This window comes from Triturus cristatus, chromosome 2_2 (genome assembly GCF_964204655.1).
Source record: "Triturus cristatus chromosome 2_2, aTriCri1.1, whole genome shotgun sequence".
In the NCBI taxonomy this organism is placed as follows: domain Eukaryota; kingdom Metazoa; phylum Chordata; class Amphibia; order Caudata; family Salamandridae; genus Triturus; species Triturus cristatus.
In genome coordinates this window covers 554,721,996-554,746,693 of record NC_140582.1, presented here as the reverse complement: position 1 = coordinate 554,746,693, position 24,698 = coordinate 554,721,996, and positions in this window count along the sequence as shown.

Genomic DNA, 24,698 nt, shown 5'->3' with positions numbered 1-24,698 from the left:
AACATCTTCATCTTTTACTGATACCTCTTTTTAAGCGTGTGAATGATCCAGAAATTTAGCACCTTGTTAGAGATTTAAAATAAGTACATAATTCTAACTAGCCAAATGATACTGTTGGGGGCCCTGTTGCTCAAATACTTGATGTTCAGGATTCTACCCATGTGTATTCAAATGATTTGGCATCGGTCCCTGTTTGCCTTTTATGGAGAGCACATCTCTTATGTGAAAAGTGACGCAAAAGTGGCGCAAGGGGCTTGTAAATCTGCCCCCTTCATCTTCTGCCTAGAACCATAACACAGGGATCCACTGTTACAAATACATTTACATTTTTAGCTTTTTTGCCTCAATTGATACTTTCACATTCTATATTAACATGATCCTCCTACACCTCCTTTTCTGTTCTGTTCCTATTCAGTCCAACCACTGGAGAAAGTTCCCTCCTTTATTACCCCTCCTTGCATAACCTTGTATAACTAAATCAAATTGTACCTACTCCAGAGGAGTGCTCTCCACTAATTCATCATTTTAAGACTGACATTTTTCTATTGGCTAACCCTTTCCCACTTTACTCACACTGTGGCTGCTTAAACCCTTAGCCAGCCTTTCTTCTTCCTCATCCAACACCATCTCAGCACTCTAACACCATACTAGATATTGTCTTACTAAGCACTCCTCTGCTGCAATGCCCTCCCGCTCTCCTCGGGGATATCATCTCGCTGAACACCTTAAAAACAGTGCTAAACGTGCAGCTGTGCTTATTGTCATTTATATCCTCACCGGGGGCCCTCCGGAGCACACATTACATAAGGCTCATTTGCTGATCAGCTGCAGAGCTATTTATAAGCTAATTAAGCAGTGAAAGCTCATACGAAAATAAACAAAGACACAGGCATCATCAATAAAGTAAACAACGCATGGCAGGGGTAACTGGCTCTCTTAAATCTGTTTAGAATTCATGGCGCCTAACCTTGGGAGGCTGTTTAATGTGTGCTGCTACTGTTGTGGCATTTGCTGTGCTACAGATAAGAATATAATCGAATTAGCAAAGTACTGTAAGTTTAAATATGTATAAACACATTACAAAGAGTGAATTTGTTTCTTTTTCGTCGTAGACTATTTTTTCTGTCTTCCTTTTTCAGTTTGCAGACATTCCTTTAATTTTAGCTGTAGCCATGAGTGATGACAGTAAAATTATACTAAAAAGTACTTTTACTTGAGAGCTTGCTATTCTTAGTTGTTTCTGTCTTCAATTAACACATTTTTCAATGCCTGTTGATCACATTCATACGCTGAAATTTGAATTTTCATGTATCAACCTTGTGCAGTCCGGAACTTGTCATCTTCGTTCACGTGGGTTTGAACCAGCACATCTGGAAACATATTTTTTGTCAATTTTATATAGTACAAAACTAGAAGCACTTTACGTGAGCACCAAAAATGTTACCTTTTTGTAGGTCTCGCCTAAAATAGTGCATACACTGTTACTTGCAAGATCTTTTGTTTTTATGGGCATGGAGTACACCCAGGGGCAGATCTACGAGAAAGTGCTGCAGCGTGGCACTGCAAGCACATTGGCTGCGCCACGCTGAGGCACTTTCAGAGCACAGGAATGCAGCGTATCTACAATGATATGTCGCATTCCTGTGCTCTCCCCTGCTCTGGCGCACAAACAGCTGCCATGCACCAGCGCAGGCACCCTTGCACCATGGAGAGATTGTTTTTGTGCAGGAAGGGGCACCTTCATGCACAAAAACAATGACTACAGGCATTTTCCTCTTCCAATGCGTGCTATAGAATGCAGTACGCATTGAAAGAGGAAAAACCGAGGAGAAATGAAAACATTTCTACTCGTTGCTCCGGGCTACGCCACCCATAGGGTGGCGTAGCAAATTGATGCATTTCCAGGTTTACGATTTCTTGTAAATCTGGAAATGTGTCTGGTTCCATGGGTTTTGCGTGGGAACACCCACAGCAACACCCATGTAATGCCCCTTTCACGCAAAGTGCTGCGTGTAAAGGGGCCATTTTTACAGGGACAGGAAAAGCCACGCAGGGTGGCTTTTCCTGTCCTTGTAATTATGGGGCAAAGAAATGTGCTGCCAGTGCGTCACAAGAAGTGACGTACTGGCAATGCAAGGGACTTGTAAATCTGCCCTCCAGTACTTACCAGTGGATCACTTCATTTTCACTTTCATTTGTTTGCTGTCAGCTGCTACAGGATGTCTTCTTCTTCATGGGTCTGTCACTCCCCTGGAGCATGGATACATTACTTGAGTCATTCCACCAATCATTTTTTTAGGTACCCCTTTTTTTTCTTTAGGTTTAAGGACTTTACCATATTACATATTTTCAACCTGCTCCCTTGTGTTCTCCTCCCCTTCCCACTGTCTGTGGTGTTGTTCACCCACTCACACCCTCCTCTTGCTGTCTGTGTGGTTGTTTGCTCCCTCCAGCCCTCCTCCCACAGTCCATGTTGTTGCTTGTCCCCACCGCTGCCCTTGTTGTTGCGTGCCCCCATCCACTATCTGTGTTGTTGCTTGCTGTCTCGCCCCCTCTTCCCCATCTGTGTTGTTGATTGCCCCTCCCACCATCTGTATTACTGCTTGCTCCCCACTGTCTGTGTTGTTGCTTCCCCCCGTTGTCTGTGTTTTTGCATGCCCCACCTACTGTCTATGTTGTCGCTAGCTGGCACCCACTGTCCATGCTGTTTCTTGTCCCCTACCCATTGTCCATGGTGTTGCTTTCCCCTTCTCGCTGTCCATGTTTTTACCTGGTTTCTCATGTTGTCTGTGTTGCTCCCCCCACCTGCCCTTACAAAACAAGCATTTGCAATGCAATCGGTCTCGCCTTTGGGACCTTATATGACTTTAGTTATGCAGCACACTAGCCCGGGTGCTGAAATATCTACATGAAGGGAAAGTAAGCACCAAACTGCGTGACACGTCAGGTATGGGAATGCATGGAGAGAAATATTGCCTTTCAGCGGGAAATGAAATAATTGAAAACTCTCTTTTTAATATAAAACCAGGGCCTTTGGTGGTCATATCACTGAAAATACAAGAGTTGTAAAAAATATTATTGTCTACGGGTGCTCATGGAAGACAATTTCAATGGACTGTAATTTAGAGAATGCTAAAGTGATTCTGGTATTTTACTGACCTCTACTGGTCGTTTTCCATGAAGAAAGTTAAATAGAGCAGTTGCCAGAAAAGTCCCTCAGCAGAAAGCAATTCTGGTATTTTACTGACCTCAACTCTAATGGTTGTTTTCTATCAAGACAGTTAAATAGAGGCAGTTGAACAAGCAGAAAGCCATTCTGGTATTTTACTGACCTCTACTGGTCGTTTTCTATCAAGACAGTTAAATAGAGGCAGTTGAACAGAAAAGAAAGTCCCTAAGGGGAAGCAGACAAGTCCTAGGGCTGATCTCCAGAGCCCACAAAGCACATACACATATAAGTATATACTAAAGTATATACAAGAGGTCTTGAATGCTCAACCTAAAAAGCACTGGCCAAATCATAGCACTTTTTAAAACAATCAGTCATGCACGTCCTTTCCTTTCATTGTCAATGTCTGGCCTCCACACACCTACCATAACAAAAAAAGAAGCACAAGACGTGGGAAATGCTTGTCACTCCACAGTACTTTTTTCTCCCACACCATTTTTCTTGCATGCTCTCCCTCCCCGTGATGCTACCTGCCAGCAATAAATAAAAAAAAGAATTACTTTATGCAGCCAGCACTCACGGCATCATATCACTTTTTTTTTCAAATTTCAGCCTTGCTGAACCGAAGCTACACTGCTGTGCAAAGTGGCTAAAAACATTGACAAAGTCAATACCTCTCGTAGACTAGACCAGTTGGATTTGCCAATGTTTGTTTTTTAGGCACAGCGAGATTAAGTGATTTTGCAGAATCACAAGTTGTTGAGTCAAGGGTCAGATGTGGTTTTCTAGTTCCAAGGTGGACAGCTCTAGCTGCAAGGCCACATCTTCTGTGGTTTATAACAGAAAAGCCCAAGTTGAAGTACTATGACTTCTGAAACCACCAAATCGGGACACTTCTGTAACTGAGGAAATTCTTCTGTGCTGTCAGGAGGGACAGCCACTTTGCTGAACTGCTTTGCTGTGTTGGCCTGCTACAACTTGCCTTAGAGTGAGAAGGACTGGACCTGCATCTCTACATCCCAGAACCTAAGTACTCCCCAAAGGCTTGTTGGCTTGCTGCCTGTTTCTGACATCTCAGAGATATCAGACTTCACATTTGTCTTCAACTCAGCACATGTCCTTTATTTACTGTAAGTCTTGCTCTGACCAGTGGTGCCAATCCAGCTCAGGGCCCCCTTGGAAGTGAGGTGCTGCATCTGCCAGAACCTGCACATCAATGCCATTGCAGCAATCTAAACTGACGCATCTCCTGCTGCAAGATTGTGATTGAGGCATCACCACTGTTGCAGGGACCATAACCTGCACATTGATGCTATGGCACTGATCAAAACTAGGCCTGGGCGGTATATTTTGTTCAGTTCGCGGAATTTGGGATATTTTGACATTTTCGCGTTCCGCGGAGAGCGCGAAAATGTCAAAACTTTCGCAACCTGCCGCGAAACGGAAGTATTTTTCTTGTTCGCGCTTTAAAAAGGCATTCTCGCGCGCGCGATTGCGTCTTACCCGGTCCCTGCGTTCGCCGACGAGTTTTCCTATCCGTTCGCGCGTGCCACAAGATGTTGGATTGTTGGTAGCCAGTCGTGCTATCTTGCGAGAGTTTGCGATCGCGAACACGTCATTGCGATCGCAAACAGGAAATAAGCATCGCGAGCAAGATGGCCGTGCCCATTAGCGACCGCATGGGCAAGTTGGCGATAATTTCCCCACGAGCACGCAAAAACACATCGCAAACGGGCGGGAAAAGCAATCTCCGCATCTTCGCGAAAGTTTCGCATGCTCGCGGAGATTTTGTGCAATTTCGCGATAATTTGCGAAAGTCAATTTCGCAAATTCCGCCCACCCTTAATCAAAACCAATGCTTCTCCTGCTGCGAGATTAGGATCAACGCATCACTGCTGTTGAAGGGCCCAGATTGACACATAATATTCAGAATCAACCCATCCCCTCAAGAACCGACGCATCACCACCATTCCATGGAGAAGATCGACGCACCACCCCTACAGCATGGATTAACCGGGCGCATTACATTTGGAACAGCCGCACTTGGCACCTGCACTTCGCTCAAAGAAACCAACGTATCGCCGCAGTTGCGTGGAGAAATCTGGTGCAACACCCCAACTGCGTGGGGATCATCGATGCATCTCATGCTGCAACAAGGATTAAGGCACTTTTACACAGCAGGCCCTGTATGGGTCCTGTAGCTGGCTTGCGTTCCACTCTGGTAGGCCTGAACTCTTGACTTTGTCCTGGTCCAGTGGGGCAAATTAACTCTTTGGGCGCTCTTTGCTTCTATGTGCTATTTTTGCATTTAATCTTTGAACATTCATATCTTGACTTGTTGATTTGGTCTTGTTTTATTTGTTAAATTATTTTCTAGTTTTAAACTGGTATAGAGTCTTTTTCTGTTGTCATTTACTGTGTTAGTCTGTTTTGTGTGCAAAAATAATTTACACATTGCCTTTTACGTTAAGCTTGACTGCTCTGTGCCAAGTTAGAAGAGGGTGAGTACAGGTTAATTTTAAGTGTGTTTCTGACTTAAATTGACTAGTATTATGGTCCCTTCTTGGACTCGGTGCATACCTCTGCCGACCAGAAACCCATTTTCTAGGAGTCTTCCATGGATAACCAAATGTGTTTCATGTTTTGGTACTGTAATGAGATATATGTAGCACTTTTCATACCCCTTGCAAAGTATGAAATGCTTTCCTAATTACCGATTAAGTAGCTGCTCCATATTTGTAATTTATTTAGTGCTTTGTAGCCCTGATGAGGTCCCTTAAGCACTTAGATTTTCATCGGTTGCCAGGGTGCCTGCCAGACGCATGATTGAAATTGTGTTGATTGTAGCGTGGCCTATTTGGAAAATGTGGGTGCTGTGTGAGCAATTTGAAGGCAGGGTAGAGTTGTTGTATATGGCTCTAACAGCACATAAACATGGTTGTTGCATAAAGTGTAAGGGCAGGTACTTGCCCTCTAAACATTGATAGTGTTATATATAGAAGTTGCATGTGATGGTCCCTTTATAATCCACAGTTATGTCACCAAATTGGGCCTCAACTAGAATTCTACTCCATCTTGTGTTGGAGTTGTCATTCCCCAATACTGCATTGCCAGACCAGCTTGACGCCTTTTGATCTATTTGTTAATGTTGTGGATTTCCCTGCGAGCAATAAAAAAGTGCTTTGAAAATTATTCTTTTTGCACCAGGTAGCCAGTGCTAGTATCATTTCAGATAGCAGTTTTAGAGAGATTTTGTATCTAATTGCCTGTCGGCATTTTCCCTATATCCAAAGGCTCAAGGACTGATGGTCCGCCAGTTTAAGGATAATCTTGGTGCCATTATCATACTTTTAACAGGTATATTCCATAGAGTTTATAGCTTCAGAAAGTAGTCAAGCAAATATTCAATAAGAAAGAGGTGATTCTTCCAATTTTGGATTCCCTAGAGAGAATGTTGCTTATAGGTATGGAGGTAAGGAAACCACTTGGGTTCTATTTGAATTCAGTTTGGGCCATACTCTGTGTTCCTCTGTTATTTAGTGTTTATATAAGTGTAGGTGGCCCAGAGAATTAAAAGCTTTGGGAGGAGTGTGGTTCATCATTTAAAGTGTATACTTGTTTCAGACTCAAATGCAACGTGGTCTGATTTTAAATCTATTCGATAGCCAACATTGACTAAGGTTGCTAGTCTATTAGTAGTGGTGGACATGTTTTCAGACATGTTCATACATGTTTAAGTGAGTGTTGCAAGATCAGCCCTTTCAGGCTGGTACAGTTCCATAAGGGTATTGAAGAGCATACAAAAAAGGCAATTCCTGTCACCCTTAGAAGTGTTGTGCTGCACTGGACTGCACAAACTCGATTGGATCAAGTCTGCTGGGCCAGTAGCCGAGGAAGGTTGCAATTAAGGGCAGCAGCCTGGCTTTAATTTAAAAATGAGTGTGGCTGTGCAACCAACCCCCCACCGAGCTTAATGATGTCCTTCTTGTGGAGGACAGAGGGAGTGTGCTCGGTGGGAGCATCACATGGCATTAAGTGGCTGAGCTTTTCTTTTGGGAAAAGTTAGATGAAATTGGCATCTCTACTCAGCATAAATGGTCCTGCCATCTAGTACATCTACTAAATGCCTCATACTGTTGTGGGCCACAGTGCAGGGATTGACTTGCGTGAACCCACTGCACGCCTCTCTACCTGGCCATGTGAATGCTAAAGTCTGTGTCAATAGTGCCTGTGCCCAAACTAAATTGTATATGTGTGGCCTGTGAAGCCCTTCCCCAGTGGTACCCCTGACTGCCCAGAGCATTGATCCCTGATATCACTGCAACGCCTCCTAATCCTCCCAGTGGCCCACATCGGTAGCCGGGCACTGTATTGTAACACAAGACAATGGGGGAAAGTGACCATTGGCAGGCACACCTAATGTCCGAGTCCTGTTGGTCACATAGAATAGCGGATACAGACACCCTTGCAAGCAGGGGACAAGCTCCAGGCACACAAGTACATGAAGATCAACAAGATAACAATGCTTAAGACCACTCAATAGAGCCCTCACTCCATTCACTCAGAAATAGATTCCCAAACTTCCTGAATAGATCTCATGCCCTCCAAAATGGATAAATAGGAGCAACACTTGTCCACAGCTGAACATCGTATCTCAAACATTGAGGATTTCATGCAGGGCAGAGGCAAAAAGCTTCATAACATAGAGAAAGTTCTTGATTCACTCAGGGCTAATACCATGGACTTAGAGGCTGTGTCCAGACACAAAAGTCATCTCGTTCTTGGTATACCAGAATCCCCAAATACTGGCAAACTGGAAACATGCATTGAGGACCTACTGCCTACAATATTTTTGGCAGAGAATCTTTTCCAGTTCTTCACGTTGGAACATGCTCATAGATCTCTAGCCCCAGGCCTGCCGGTAAGTGTGCTGGCATGCCCCATTATCACCATATTGCTCTGCTTCCTCAACAAGGACACAGTTCTCCACCTGGCAGGAGAAGAAAGAACAATCATACAATGGTGTGCCCCCTCTTGTTTTGCCGGACTTTACCACAGCAGTTCAGGAGGATAGGCATGAATGTCTACTGCTAAAAAAGAAGCTTTAGCTAGCTGGAATAACTTGCACCATGCTATATCCCGCATGAATAAGGTTAACCATCAGCAGCAAGCAGCATGCCTTCGCTAGATCACAGCAAGGGGCCATGTTTTTAAATAGGTAGGGGTGCTGTGAAAGAATCACTGAAATATTATCATGAACATGTGTCAAAAATATCATAAGCAAAAATATTGTGATCCTATTCTTATAATGTAAAAGACAAAAATATTGTGTTAAAAATATCGCTGGGAGGAACCTACAATAGGCAAAACATTTGTTTTTTAAAATAAATATAAAAATTAATGCAATGTATTTCGAGTAGTGCATTATTTAAAATAACATATTGGTTATTTAATATATTTAATATGCTTTTTTAGATAATATATGTAAGAAATTAGGATTTTGATTGAGGGGGTTGTAAACCCTTCTCAGTAAACAACCACAATCAGGGTGAATCCCAAAAGTCCGTAAATTCACCTACGCTAAAACCTCTGGTAGCTTCGTACAAAAACAGTCAGGCTTAACTTAGAGGCACTGCGTTAAGTATTTATGCAACACTTGAAACCCCAAAACAAGAAAAATCCCACATCAATTTAGAACAATAGAAAAAAGAAGAAAAAAAAAATGATGCAAAAAAATATTAAATCCAATAATAGAACTGGAGTTAGGAAGTTCTTAATGAAAAATAATGTCTTAAAGATCATGCGAGATGCGGCAAAGCTAAGGTCGACGGCGATGGAGCACGGTTCGGGCACAGTATTGGCTTACCTATGGACTTAGAAGAGATCAACAGGGCAAGGCTGAAGGCTGTGTCCGAGGAGGAGGAGGAGCACTGGACAAGGTCTTGGTAAAACTGTTGATGATGGAGTGAAAAAACACCAGTCGGGAGAAGCCGAATTTCCAGGCCTAGAAGGTTGTCAATGGGGTGCCTGTCCCCGTCAAACCCATTGAAGATTTTTACCTTTGGATTTAAACAGCTTTTAGGAAGTTAAAAACCAGCAGCGGGATGCAGTTGCAAGTCATGGCTGAAGAGGGCTCAGCGAGGCTGGAAACAGCCGCTCGAAGATTCTTCTGAACAGAAGAGCACATCAGGAGCTGCTGTGGAGTTAGGCTGACCAGCGATGCACCTTGGGGGGTTCAGATGGCAGGTAGGCCCTGGCCTTCTGTCAATTCTTTTCATACTTTTTGGGTGAAAAAGATTAAAAGTCACAACTTTTAGGAAAAGTCCTCTTGGATGCTGAGGGTCCTTGGTACTTTCTGTTAGTTCTACACAGCGGGATTCACGATAGATGGTCAGAGGTTCCACTCCCTTTCTTTACCACTCTGCAAATGTGATCACTACTAAAATAAACACTGAAATTCATTGAAAAAAACAAAGGCTACAGGTACATTATATTCAGGAATTAGCATTTACAAAACTCTAGAAATTCACTGAAAAATCAAAGGTTGCAGGGACATCATAGATAGGAAATAGAATTTAAAAAAACTCAGAAATTAACTGAAAAAAACAAAGGTTACAGGGACGTCATAGTTAGGCTCACGTTTCACTTGTACAAAACCAGTGAAATTCAGCAGTTATAGTTAGCTTAGCTAACTATAACTCGCTCCCCCGCAATGCACTGCTTATGACCTCACATAGTACATCACTCATGACATGGTCAGTGATGTCACTGATGACATCTCAAATGACATCACTCATGACATCATCCACAAAATCACTAACACACCAATAGAACCTTTCATACACCCACTCACACACAACCATACAAAAACCCATTCACAGACCCATACCAGTACTTACACACCTACTCACTGATTCCTAGATCTACAAACCATCATTATAATTAGACCCTATTTTTTACAACTGCAGTAAAAAAGATGATATCAACACAACTATATTCTTGACAACAATATTCTTTAGCAAAAAAAAAAAATTCTTCCCAAGGATACTCTGTACCACAATATGTTTGTATTAACGATATTTTTTTTGACTACGTTTATATGGCATGAAATTTAAAACTCGAAATTTTGTAAATATTGTTGAGAAATGGATGTGCAGGGGGCTCAGGTACATCTTTCACTGCAAGTACCCCTAGTGATGTAAAATAGACCTTGTTGCTGTATACATTATACTGTCATAATGTGTTGCGGCCTGCATTATCCGTCGTTGCCTGAAACTACTTTACTCTTTGTTTCCTTGTAGGCGGTTAGTACCCTATGGCTCTGAACAATCATGTCTTTACATTGCATCTCCTTGCTTGGTCAGCTGTTGCCACAGACCTTAATGTGCCCAGCATTGCAAATATGGCTTAATGCACACTCCTAGTCACTTCCACAAAACTGAGGTGGTTCCCTGGAGCTCTGGCAATATGTCCCTCCCCCTAGGAAACTCATATTGTAGGTCTGAGATAAAAGAGTACATTTATACAACTGTATTTTAGTACGTCTGTTTTGAATCAACAATGGGGGTGTGGGATTGGGCCAAATCCAAAGGCGCAACGAGGGTTTTAGTGTAGATGGGTTGTTTGAATTAATATTTTTCATTGCTTATGTAGCGCACAAGACATGTTGTTTCAATGCACAATGTCTATTTCCACATAACTATCACCATCTGAACTTTTCTACTTTTCTACATGCTAAGGGGCCTATTACAATGTCGGTCATAAGGCCCCGACTTTAGGTTGTATGCCTTACGACCGACATCCACTCGGCTGATTTTGATTCAGCTGGTCGGAATTGAAACCGGACAGTCATTCCGGCTGCCTTCCAATGGGCTCAAGGAGCCCTTGGCCAGTCGGAACCGGCCAGTAATCCAAAGGGACAGCGGTTTACGCGATTCATGGTTTCCGGCAGGGTTTCCGTGCCATCCTTTCCAACAGGGTAACCCTGTTGGAAAGCCTGTTTGGGGGTGTAGGGGCCCCCTTTCTTTTGTGACTTCTGTTTGGTGGCCGAGGGAGCTCCTACCCCTGTTAATCCATGAGGTGCCTACCATTGGGTGCAGGGATTAACACCACCTCACATGTCCCTATGGGAGCATGTGCTAGGGCCGGTTTATGGCCGCAACACATGCTCCCATAGGGAAATGTCAGAATGTTCCATTTCCGAGATGGTGTTAGGCAGACTTGTGTCTGCCTGACATCATAATAGGCCCCTAAGTGTCAGTGTCAATATAAGCACCTAATGTGCATGCTGGTCTGACACCTCCCGCTAGATTACAAGTTTCCTTGTGTCTGGGTGGTTGTTGTTTGCAGTCCCACAGTGGCGCCTCTGCAAATGGGAACACAAAAAACAGTTCCTGCTCAGCATGGACTTTAAAGTCCATACCGTATAGGAACTGGGGAGCATGCAAACAGGGGGGCACATGTAGTTCTCCCCTGCATGCATCCCCATGCAAATGGGCAAAGGGGGCCCTGTAGTGCCCTCTTTGCTTCAGGACCGTCAGCCTTTTCATGGAAGAAAGACCTCCAAGACACCGCTGGCGGTCCTGAAACTTGTAACGCATATTGGGGGGCCCCAACAGCATTACAAGCATATTACTGAGGCCCTGACTTCTGCGCGACGGCCAGGAAACACCAGTTCCCTGGCTGCTGCGCCATTTCAATGGCGATCCAATCCCCCAACTTGTAATTGGGACATCTGGACCAGCAGTGCGGCAGTTGTTGGACCCCCACCACCGCACCCTGCGGGTTCTGGGGGTCCTCGGACCACCAGACTCGCAATTAGGTCCTTAGAATGTTAGAGGAACTAAAAAACCCTTTCAAGACATGCCAGATCTTGGCATACATGGTTGAAATAGCCCTTTAACAGAAACCGCACCTCACTAAACATATGGCAGCTTGTTTGTTCCACAGTGGACATTAATTTAAATATCCTCCTACTCTTGCTACGCCAGCGGGGTGTGCATCCTAGTCAAGAAGGAGCGATGTGTTCATTCTGACATGTTATGTCATGAATGACCCCTGTTGACTTGTGGCCATTGAGGGCACACTTTTGAGGAGATTTGTGACCCTAGTAAATACCTACAGTCCCAATACTAAGGAGCCCAACTTCTTTATCAACACATGGAACAAGGTACTCAAACTGTCCCCACAGAGTAATCTTTGTGGGGGGGGGGTGACTTAACACCCTCTAAACCCTCAGCAGGATTGGTCTAACTCAACTAAAAGACATGGACAAGCCGCCGCCTCGACCCTCAAGGATATATTTTATACTGTAGACACCTTGCAGCTCAGCACCTGACAGTGAGGAAAGGCACAATTACAGCCTCTGTGCAAAGTTCCTAGTCTAAACTGGACTACTGGCTAGCCTTCAAGGGTGTTAACACATAGATGCAAACTATACAATTTTAGCTAAGACACTTTCAGACCACTCATTAGTTCTCTTAAAGCTGGGTGCTCTGAATGACAGCAGACCACAATTTGTGTGACCCAGTGTACTGTTGGATAGGATCTTCCAGCATGAACTCTGATCAGACATAACAGAGTGCTTCAGTAATAATATGGGGCCAGTTAACAATGTAAGTACATTGGGGAAGGGGCAGCTGTATAGCAACACAAAATGAGATCCTCATAACATTTACATAACATAGCATTTAAGGCATGCATGCGTAGGTCACAGCAAGACTTCAGTATTCTTGATCAGAGTTATGCACAACACCCAGATCTAGCACATATGGCATCTACCTAGCATAGAATTTCAGAATACAATGACATTGATAACAGGTTGATCAAACACCTAACCATGGGTATGATAGTCACTCCTATAGAGTGAGAGACCTGGGAGGGGCTTAGTTGCAATGCTTACATTTCCATGGCCCACAGAAGATCTTACAGCAATTGCTGTGGAAGAGGACTGAATTTGTCATAACCCCGCAAATAGCCTCCAAACATTTAAGGGCGATTACTCTGACCTTTATTCAACTAGGCCACACACACAACGAAATAACAGGTGCTAAACTACCTGGAGACAATCGTCTTGGCATGGCTTGAGAATGGGTAACATACGTTTCCCACACAAATGATCAGTATAGAGGAAGATAAGATGCTTATTCAAAACATGCCGATGGTTTCCCGAGCAAATGTTTAAGAACTACATACCTTCATAGGCCCCACATCTGCTGGTGATATTTTAAGAGGCAAGGGAGAAAAGTGTTCGTTGCCCTACAATGAGTGAGGTTCTTCTTGTGAGACTATTACATTCGGGTAAGCCACCACAATTGTGTAACTCCTACTAACTGCACTCCCTCATATGAATAAAAAAATACTTGTCAAGATTGTAGCCCATCAGCTTTTCCCCCTTGCACCAGATCATGTAAGGATTGGTTAATCTGGCTTCATCAATGCAAGGCTTACATCCCACAATCTAAGGATCCTATTGGATCTTCTACACCAGCAGGACCCCGAGTTGTCAAAATCAGATATGCTCTTGGACACAGCAAAGGCCTTCATCTCACTAGAGTGGGAGTTTTTCTTCCCAATACTCAGTCACGGAATCAGACTACTGTACACAAGCCCCATGGCATGCATATATGTTAATGTTTTAGTTTCTGGACCAGAGGCTGTATTGCAGGGCAGGAGACAGGGATAACAACTCACTCCCATTCTTTTTGCTCTTGCACTAGAGCTCATGATATGTAGACTCTGACAGCAATTTTCCCACTGCACTATCAACTTAGCAGGTAGGAAACGACTTATATCACTATATACAGATTGTATGGTAGGGTTTTTGGAGAACCTCTCCTCCATCATAGGAGGAATATAAAATGTAGGCCCTTTACTGCCCAGCAAATAAATTGGAGCAACTCCCTTATATTTCCGCTCACTACAGTGACTAAAAGCTGTACACAGGAATATATTCTCATGTGGACTTTGGAGTCAGGAAAATACCTTGGATTATGAATTCAAAAGGATGCTGAAGTTAAACTTAGGGAAAATTATGATGCTGCGATCAGGAAAATAGGGGAACAGATGGAAAAATGTATCTCTTCTCCTGTCCTCGGCAGGTAGACTATCATTATTGGAAATGGTTATTTTGCTAACATTTTTATACCTGTTCAATAACATTCCTGTACCACTGCCACAATCCTTCTTTATTACTGTGAGATTCTTATTGATTAGAAGAGTTTAGGCCAGTATGCACTCTAGACTCAAGTGGGATATTTTCACTTTGCCAAATGAACAGGTTGATTTTATGGCAACAGAAATAAAATTGACTTACCTTTGTGTGCTAACGTAGTATGCAAATTACGGATATCATCTGCCCCAACTACTGTACAGTGGAAAGTTACTGTGTGGCTCTAATCTTAGTGAGATGTTAAATAGAAAACCACTGAGTGGGTGTACTGTGGTCAACACAGTTGGTTGCCCTCTAATGGCCTGGAGCAGGCTAGGTGACAGAGTCAAAATGAATACACTATACTATTCAGAATTACCGATACTGTATCATCCTATATCACCCAAACCTCACCCCCACAGGTGAGGGAAACGTATTGCAATTAATGCATGGACTCAATCTGTGCACATCTGGGGAACTGTTTATGAAGGGCACTTTCAAGTCCCTGCAGGAAGTGATTGGGGCACACTAAAGAATGCCATTATTTTTTTTCTCCTATACTAAAGGCTATGTACAACCTGTTGGGCTGCCTTTGCTAAGTGCCCCTGTGAACCACCCTTTCTCAATACTTTAACAACACTTCTGATTGACACTTTACCTCAGAATATAATCACAGGACTATATATTGCCATGCAGTCCGAGGCCCTTATCAATACACCACATTCCAGGGCACATGGATTCATGACTACCCCCCTCTCAGCGGCTGACTGGAAATTCTGCTGCACACAGACAGGCTTACTACACAATATCCACATCAGATTTCTGCATAGGATATATCACACCACACTTTTCGTGCTGATCAGGAGGCTGTGCGAGGATGCTATATGTGCTAGAAGCAGAGACCCAAACTTTACTTGTTACACAATGCATCATCATGCTCTGCATCAGCGCTTACAATCGCGCGATCCTCAAGACACTAGTGATGATAACTGAACTCTCCATTGACCCTAATCCTAGAATATGCTTACTGGGTCTAGTCAGAGACATGCTGACAAGCACAAACACCTTACGGCAATATCTTTCCTACTTGCCAAGTGGTGGATTGCTGTGCGTTGAGGCAGTAGCTGCATGCCCATGCACGACCACTGACAGATTTAATATACTGGCAAGCAACTAGAAGCCTAAGCAGACACTCTCCCCCATGACACCCTAGGGATATATGGCCACCATTAAAAACTACTTCCTCATCTAGGCTAGAGCTGCTGGGCCCCTTGGGACTGTGGTGCAGGAGGCTTCATTATGGATGACTTCTCTGTGGGCTAGTCTCAAAGTGCCACTTAAGCTCTTACATACATGCTATATAAGATGGGACAGAAATACTCTGTCACGAATCAGTATCACACATCTGCCGCAAGTATACATTCTTCTTTGCATTGGCCTGGAATGGGCCATGGACTCAAACCCAATCACAGATGTCACTGATCATTACATTTGTGGGTGGTTTTGTGTAAGCAATACCACACAGATCTCAGCTGAGCAATTGGTGATCTGGCTTTTTGGCCATTTGGAAGATGAGACTTAGGGCCTGATTTAGATCTTGGACGGACTCCTGTCATCCCTCCGTGGCTGAGTTTACAAGTATTTTGCCAAGCAAATAGAACACTGCCCACTGCATTTAGATATGTGGATGAAGAATCGCTGTTGTTTTCCAGCACACAAACGTTTCAGATGGAGCGGACTTCTCTGCTGGCTAACATTACTCTGTTCTATCAAAACAAAAAAAGGGGGGACCAGGGAGATGATTAATGGTCCAGTGTCCAAGCTCCCCAGGGATACATTGCATCAAAAACAGGACACTGTTCCAAAGGCCGGGTCCACAAAGTGACCCAAAAGCCTTGTGATAGGAAAAGGATGGAGAGAAAGAGTCCTAAGTGAGGCGGACCCAACAAACAAGGGAAGGACAAGTCTTGCCTCCTGTTGCCCTCACACACCCCAAGGGGTGTCATGCTTCATCATCGGGCATTTGCTCCTCGTTGGGCCGGCGCTGCAATTCCCAACGGGTCCCCCGAAGGGTTGCTTTTTCAGAGATCTTTTGAGGCATGCCGGATGGTGCATGAAGGTGTGTGGGGTGAGGATGGGTCCTGTGTTGAGGGTAACAGAATTGCGTGCATAGTGAGTAAAAACCTGACAAGGGGTAGCCTACCAAAGGTTATAATGGTGTCACATCCCTCTTGACAGAATAAAAAACTCTTAATTAGAGTATCATCCCAGGTGGCATATTATGCCTAGGTATCATAAAAACGGTCAACATGTTTCACGCCTTTGTTGCCGCTAAGGCCGTTGGTGTTTCTTCAGGACCAGGATATAAGAACAGTAGTGAAGTGCACGTGAAAGGTGAAATAAAAATATATGCCCAAAGTACAGGTCAGGACAGGCCCTTCGTGGTGTTCCTGATCAGAACCTAGGACAAGAAAAGCAAAAAGAAGAGAATACAATAGAAGTGCATTAGCCTTGCTTAATACAACTTAGTGTGCCACTGCCGTGTGCATCACATACCAATGTCACAACGAAAATAAATAAAGAACGGGACCGGTAGGGGATTAATAGTTCCCTTATTGAACTCAAAACATGCAGGGAAGCCCAGGAAAGCCTTGGTATGACATCGTAACTGGAAATCGTGGAAACTGACAGAGTAAAGCCGAGGGCGGAGCTCTAAATACTCGTCCTACAAAGAGAAAAAGCTGGTGAATCGCAAAGCCAACGCTCCTTTTTTCAAAACGGATGCGAGACGAGTAGCAATGACACCTACGATGTCCCAAAAATTGAATTACTGGGAGCATCATTAAACCAGAGAGGAACAACCAGACAATTCACAATATTGGTTCCTTTTCAATCCTCTAGATCGGCTGATCTAGACTACGACTGATCGTGCAGGTCCTGATGAGAACCCCGAGATTGGAGGGGGTTTAAAACGCGTAGACCTTTTCTTTCCAGGCCAGAAGAATTGAGAATTATTTGAATTGTTTGACATAGTGGATACAATGTTCAGCAAATTTCTATGGCTTGTTTTAAAGCAATTTTAGTTTGAAGAAAACGTTAATTATATGTGAAAGGATTTGTGATGTGAGTGTGCTGGATGATGTGGTGAATGACATGAATAGCGAATGAGAATGTATGGAGATGTATGAAAATGGTGGTATGGGTGTCAAAAAAAGAGTGGCAATTCATTGTTGTTGTAGTAGAAGGTGGTAGTAGTTTTGTGTAACTGTTTTAAAAATTATTGGTGATGGATTATGGAAAATAAACAAAAGAAATTTGTGGATTAATCAGACGGAAAAAGAGGTCTGTGGTACATGTTGTTTACTTTAACATGTCCTCTCGAAAATAAATGAGATAAAAAAAGTTATCAGTACTGGCAGTTCTGCTGTTTTTGTTATCATGAATGCAGCATGAACCAAATTTAAAGTAAAAATATATACAGGTGTGTTTTTTTTTACAATTCTTAATGCCAACATTACACACATATGCATTGCACATTAGTGAAACATTGCTTCTACAAGAGATTATAAAATGCACAAGTCCATGGCTATTGTGAACAGACAATTTAAACGGAAACAGGAAAAAAAGGCTTTCCTTCGATTCCGGCAACCAGAGAGTTGGTTTGCTTTGTTGTCAAATAGCAGGAGCAAAGGGAGGACTTGGGCGATTGGGTTCATGTCGAAAAAGGAAGTGGGAAAGGTGAAAAAGGAGAGTTTCTCCCTTATATTAATTTGAACCACCAACTCAGTTGCGGAGGTTTCCCCGCCACAGATACGTCAGCAGGTAGGCACATCATGATTGGCCCGGTGGAAATCTAGGCTGGACCCCCCGAAAGTTTCTTTATTCAATGGCGCCTTCGACGCGGGTGGGAAAATCTGGCGAAGACGGCGGAAGTAGGATGGACTATCGTCTTTAGACCCGACAGTATCGAAATAGAGTGGGCAGAGTGACTATAGGCAGAGGGGGTATCTGACAGAGAAACAATGGCAGGACCAGGTCTGTCTATATAAATCAGGTCCTATGTCCGGTTATAATGGCTAGTATGCCATGGGATATAGTTATTCCTTAGTATATACTAAGTTGTTGTATTCACATGTTCTACTAACTTCTGACTTTTGCTGTATGCTATTTGATAACTAAGTATGTTCCTTATGGCTGTAGTCATGTATGAATGTATGAATGTGCAGCATTGTGTATAATCCACCCTTATGAATTATATTGAAGTACGGAGTCTTCTATTGTGCCATAAAAAAGTAAGTAAATAAATAACACACACATCACAGTTTCCATAAAGAAAAACAGACTGCACTGAATAAAGGTTTTCTTTATTTTAATGTGATCACAGACATGGTCTGCTGACTCCAACAGGCCACGATCCCTGTGAAGGCATCCAGTCAGAGTGAATCGCAATTTGCAAGCTACTTCATTGATATTCATTTGGTAAGTTGAATTGTATCCCACTGTAAATGGAAATTTTGCAAACTGATTTATTAGTACATAAGCCACTTTGCAAAATTCAACACTGTTCACAAAAATACAGGTTGCAATTTGTAACCAGCTTTTTGCGACTAATTTTTTGTTCACCAGGCCATTGTTCCTTTATGTACTGTAATTGTGTGTCTCCTTTTCAAGTATATTGTTGATACACAGATTAGATCCATGTTCATAAGGGTGCGCTTTGTATAAACAGGAAAATAGGCAAGAGATACATGAAAAGCAGTAATGACTTTGTACTGAAGAGATAATAAAAAGGAAAAAACTCCAGTAATCTGGCCAGATGCAGTTAGATGATGATTTTGTGAATGTTCCTTTCAGGGCACCACCTCTAAATTCTGCTTTAAAAAAGGTCACAGAGATTTGGAGGAGTGCAAAGTTGTACGTCAAAATACTGTAATCAAAAATATCATCTGAAATAAATACTGTGTCCTAAATATCTTTTAGCAAATACCAGGTGTAAGTTCTATTAACTCGTTTTGGGGAAATAATCTTGTAAATGATATTGAGGACACAATATCTATGTCACACAATATTTTGGCGATACTCTGGTATCAGGTTGTTTGTAGACATTGGAAGGGGGGGTGTACAGACAGCATTTGCTGGAAAGGAGAGTTGATATCACAGGGAATGCAGGGGAAGGGGCAGCCATGTCTGGGGAGCTTTTGGAAGCCAGGAAAAGGCTGATGGTGTCATTATGTTCTATTGTCTTGTCCGTGCATTTGAATAGTGCTTTGATGGAGCGGGTAGTACAAAATTTTGTATACCCGCCCCCATTCTGCACGTTCATACTAATTAGAATAATCTATTAATTATAATACTATTAATGTGTTTATGTGGAGTTTAATCAACACTACTAAAGTATGAAACATATGTGGGATTGCATTTTGCATGGCTAAAATAATTTGTAATTAACCTCTGTACGCATACTAATATCAGAAAATTAGAATATCGCATGATATATGTTGCTTTGTGATGTTATCGTATGTTGCACCAGATGACATCACTGGGGGAATATAAACACTTTAAATGTCGCCATATGCTAGATAATTACAAGCACATAGGGGAATTAGTGAGGGTTTAACATTTTATTAGTTATTTCTATGTTTTAACTACTGTTTGTGTTTGTTTTGCTTAAGTTATCCTTTGGGCCTAAAAGCAAGATGGCCGACTGACACACACGACACGATGACCACCATTCCACGAGGTTCCTGACCAAGTGCGCATGTGCCAAACCGCACGCACCAGTAGCCTCGAGATGACCCTACACTCTCTGTACCTAAGCAAGGTCACGACGGGACGCCTGCTAAGAGTTCTGACAATAGACATTTATAAAAACCGGATGGGACATGTAGGATGACCTAATATTCCGAACTGTGTGAAACCTCACCAGAGGATCCCAATGGACCAATGGGATGAGCCCAAATTCTTTATTTTGTATCTCTTGAACCTTATTTCCCTTATAAAATGACGTTAGAATAGAGAGGGTGGGTGCACTACGCTTTTTACTTGTACTTCCTTTGCTGACGGAGACGACGGTGACGTGACGGCTGTGTTCCTGAATCTTTGACAGACTAAATTGCTGCCCAAATTTCCTGATGAACTATGGACGATTGATAATTTATGGGCACTGATCAATATTTGCACGTCTCTGGTCCTTGACCCGATCTTTGGGACTGTAGCGTGCTGACGACTAAAATTGATGACTTAGAGGACGACCGATAGCCAGAATAGGTAAATATGGTGTTCTGTGATTTGCGTAATGATTAATAAATTTATTAGATGGAACTAAATTCTTGCATTATTTAGATAAACGAAACTATTGATTAACCAGAAAATGTGTTTGATTGTTTATTGAAAGGGAGTAGATTAGGAATTTTGGGTATGCTTTAGCTGGACTATATCATTAAACACAAAACAACTAATTTGATCCATCGATTACATGAAAGGAATATCTTAATGTTAGGGTTTATGATGTGTAGTGATAAGGGTATTAGGATTTAGAAGTGTAAATAATTTTCTCTATATAGGTTATAAGATATTCTTTTCATGTCAGCGCTTGGAAACAGATATTCCTCCTGTAAGTGCAGGCCAGTAAGAAGCAGAGTGTGAATGTTGGTGTTATGGGCCCCACCAATGATTGTATGAGTGAATGTGTTAATGTGATATTTGGTCTGTGACGAAGGGAGGATATATGAGGTACAGGGTTTTTGTCTTGATTCCCGTTACCCAGGTTTTTCCACGCTGCATCAGTTTTTCTGGTAGCAGGATGATGGTTTTTATTGTTTTGGTTTAGGTGATTATTGCTTGGACATTGCTTATTGATTTTGATTATTGATTGGAATTGGTTTATGTATTAACACTCTATGTTGAGTCGCGTCAGGTTCTATGAAATTTGCACGGCTTCTGGGATTTAGGAAGTGGGAAGTTTGTAACAGTTCCGTAGTAGAGCAGAGGTAAGCGCAGCTCTCGGGAAAGACAGAATTGTTGTTGCCCTGTAGGTACACAGGGGAAACGTGTAACAAGTGAAGTTGCACGACGCATTGTCTGGGTTTGTTTCGGTGACATCGTCGTGTGTTGCCATTAGAAATATATCCCCAGTATGAAAGACGTGTATGGTAGCGAAGGTCACCTGTGAAATTTTGGTCTTAGGTACCAGGAGTCCAGAAGGTACTCTGATAACGCTTATCACTGGAAAGGTAATAGGTGTTCCCTTGGCTTGCTAGAAGGATAAAGTAGAGGGAAGTGCTACTTTATTAACGTGTGTCATAATTCTGTAGTAGGACAGACTGTTCGCTGTTCTCGGGAAAGACAGATTTCTGTGTGAATGTACTACATCTTTCCGTATGAAAGTGCATGAATGAAATAGCATTCAGGTTAATTGTGAAACTCTGGTTTTATTTCTCAGGAGCATTGGGTCTCCAACTAGGTGTCTTAATTCTGGAGAAACAGTTAGCTAATGCTTGTTAGAAGGGTAAGGTAGAGGGATGTGCTACTTTATCAACGGAAGTAACGATTCCGTAGTAGGGCAGAGGTAAGCGCTGCTCTCGGGAAAGACGGAATTCTTGTGAAAAAGGTCTTTAACTGTTCTTTAGTTAGCTAAGCGTACAATGGTGGCGTTTTTATGTCATTACTAACAGATTTGTGAGTTTGAAGAATGTAAAAAGCTTACAGAGAGAATTTTTGTAAAAGAGGGGTCAACAGGAGCAGGAGCTGCGGCAGCGACTGCTGACATCAGAAAGACCGCGCTGGGATTGGCCAGTCAGCTAGAGACGTAGACGCTCCTGGTTGGTGCATTAGTGTACGCCGCGCTAGGAGTGGAGAATTACAGGGTGACGTAGACGCTCCGGATTGGTGCGTTAGTGTGAGTCGTGCTGGGATTGGAGAATTGCAGAAGTGACATAGACGCTCCAGATTGGTGCGTTAGTGTGAGTCGCGCTCCGATTGGTTATAAACAACAGTACAGTCATAAGGAGAGACTAGCGTTACACGAAAGACAAAATAATGTATTATGATCCACCTGAAAAGGAGAAAAAGTCCTGGTTTGGGAAAATCAAGAAATGGTTTAAAAAGGACAAACCGATTGTGACTAGGGAAGGACAGTTGCTTTCTCCACCGAAAACGCCTGCATCCTCATGGCTGCGAAATATGGATATCATACTTGTATTTGGTTAGACAATTGGGTAAAATACACAAAAAATGACGGAGTTTTGGCATTTCCAGAGCATGGTTCGTTTAATTTAGCAGTTTTAAGAAATTTAAGAGAAAGAATGATGAACCTAGAACCTAGACCTAGACCGACACAGTTTGAAGCATTGAGCGAATGGGAAGATGAAATGCATGACAGAGAGAGATAGAGGAGTGGCGGAAGATATAAGTACATGTTTGTCAGATATGGGCATGACACTCATGATGATAGAATGAGAAGGTGGCAGAATGCGAGTATGACCGAAGGTCTGTTTCCCGTAAGAACTACTGAAGAAGTTGAAGGTAGAAAATGCACAGAAAAAAGACATAATGTAGAATCAAGAGGGTATGGAGTGAATGAATCAGAGGATGATGTTCTTGATGACATGTTTTATAAAAATCCACCTCCGTATCAACCAGAATCAGAAATGTTGACACCAAGTGCCCCAATGAGAAAAACTTTACGAATCATTAAGTCAGAACCAGTGTCCCAAGAATTAGACAAAAATAATTCCATTAGAGAGGTAGAGAGAAAGTCAGATAGTAAGGTAAATGGTGAAAATTCGGCAGAATTAGCGAAAACAACTTTAGAATTAACTGAAAAGATAAGAGAATTAACTAAAAATGTAGAAGCTGTAACTGTTCCAGTGACTATAGACTCTGTGATGCCTATTTTTGATAAACAGAAAGATAGCGAATATTGTTTAACAGTTCCTTATAATAGCAATAAACAGACTGAGAAGCCAAAGCAGAGACAAAATGAAAATCCATGGAGACAGACAATGAGTATGATCGAACCAAATGTTTCGAATAACCCATTTATAGGCCCAAACATAGCAGAAAGACATACAATGACAATGGAGTCAATATTAGAGACACAAAAGGATTCAGAAAGAAGTAATGTAGAGAAACCAGTAGGTCCATCTTCAGAAGAATTGAGTGAATGGTTGAGAAGCTTGCAGAGAAAAGACAAAGAATCTCAATCAATAGATGTGGCCAAATTACGAATGGTACTGGAAGATGAGGAGTTACTATTTTTGTGTAAAAGTGTAACCTGGAGAGCAAAAAATGTACATGAAACATTAGAAGAAGTAGCAAATGAAATGGGTATAGATATTGAAAAGGTGAAGGATTTACAAAAACCATATCGAATTGATTTCCCTGAAAAAGATATTGAAAATTTGAACACCACAGGACGGATAAGTCAGATTAAGGAGATAATTATTTTGTTGAGAAAATGGGGAGATGTAGATAAATGGAGAAGCAGGTGGTACGGAAAATGGGATGATGCCTCAGATAAAACATTTGCAGCATTCCCGGTGAGAGAAAAGGAAAAGGTAGCCACAGAATGCCCCATGAGAGAAATTCCAGGAGGAGGATATATACATGTTCCATAGACTAGACAAGATATTTTGTAATTTACAAACGATTTCCCTCGACTACGTGAAAAGCCTGTCGAGTGGTATAGGCAAGTGGACAGATTTGTGAAATTGTCTAAAGTATTGTGGATTGATCTGAATAGCCTGTTTGACATAATAGTACCAGCAGATTTATGGGCAGAGTGCAAATTAATGATTAATTGGCCTACACAAGAATACCCTAGGGATCCAAAGACGGGAGCCCCAGACCCTGAGGTAATGGAGAAATATGAACAGGTTATTGCCATTCTGAAAAATAAAGTACCTCCTAAAGAGACAGATTGGGTGAAAATTGACAGAACTCATCAGGAAAGTAAAGAGTCAGTACATGCATATTACGAAAGGCTGATTTTGGCCTTTAAACAGTTCAGTGGTGATGAAAATTTGAGTGAAAAGGATTTGAGTCATTTTGTATACAGATTTGTATATGGTTTACGTCCAGAGATTAGTGAGATGATCAAACAACATACTGTAGATTGGCAAAATAAGAAAATAGATGAAGTATTGAGACATGCAAAATATTTCAGTGATGAGATTGAAGCAAAACAGCGAAAATTAAAAGAGAAGGCTATGTGGGCACAAGTAAAAGTAGCAGAGAGGTAGGAAGCTCAGTTAGCGGAACAAGCGAATAATACAGGCCCCAGACAAAAATTCATTCCTGGGAGAGGTAAGGGAAATTTTAATATAGAAGAAGCTAAAAAGAAATTCCGTGTCATAATTGCGGTAGAATAGGGCATTGGAA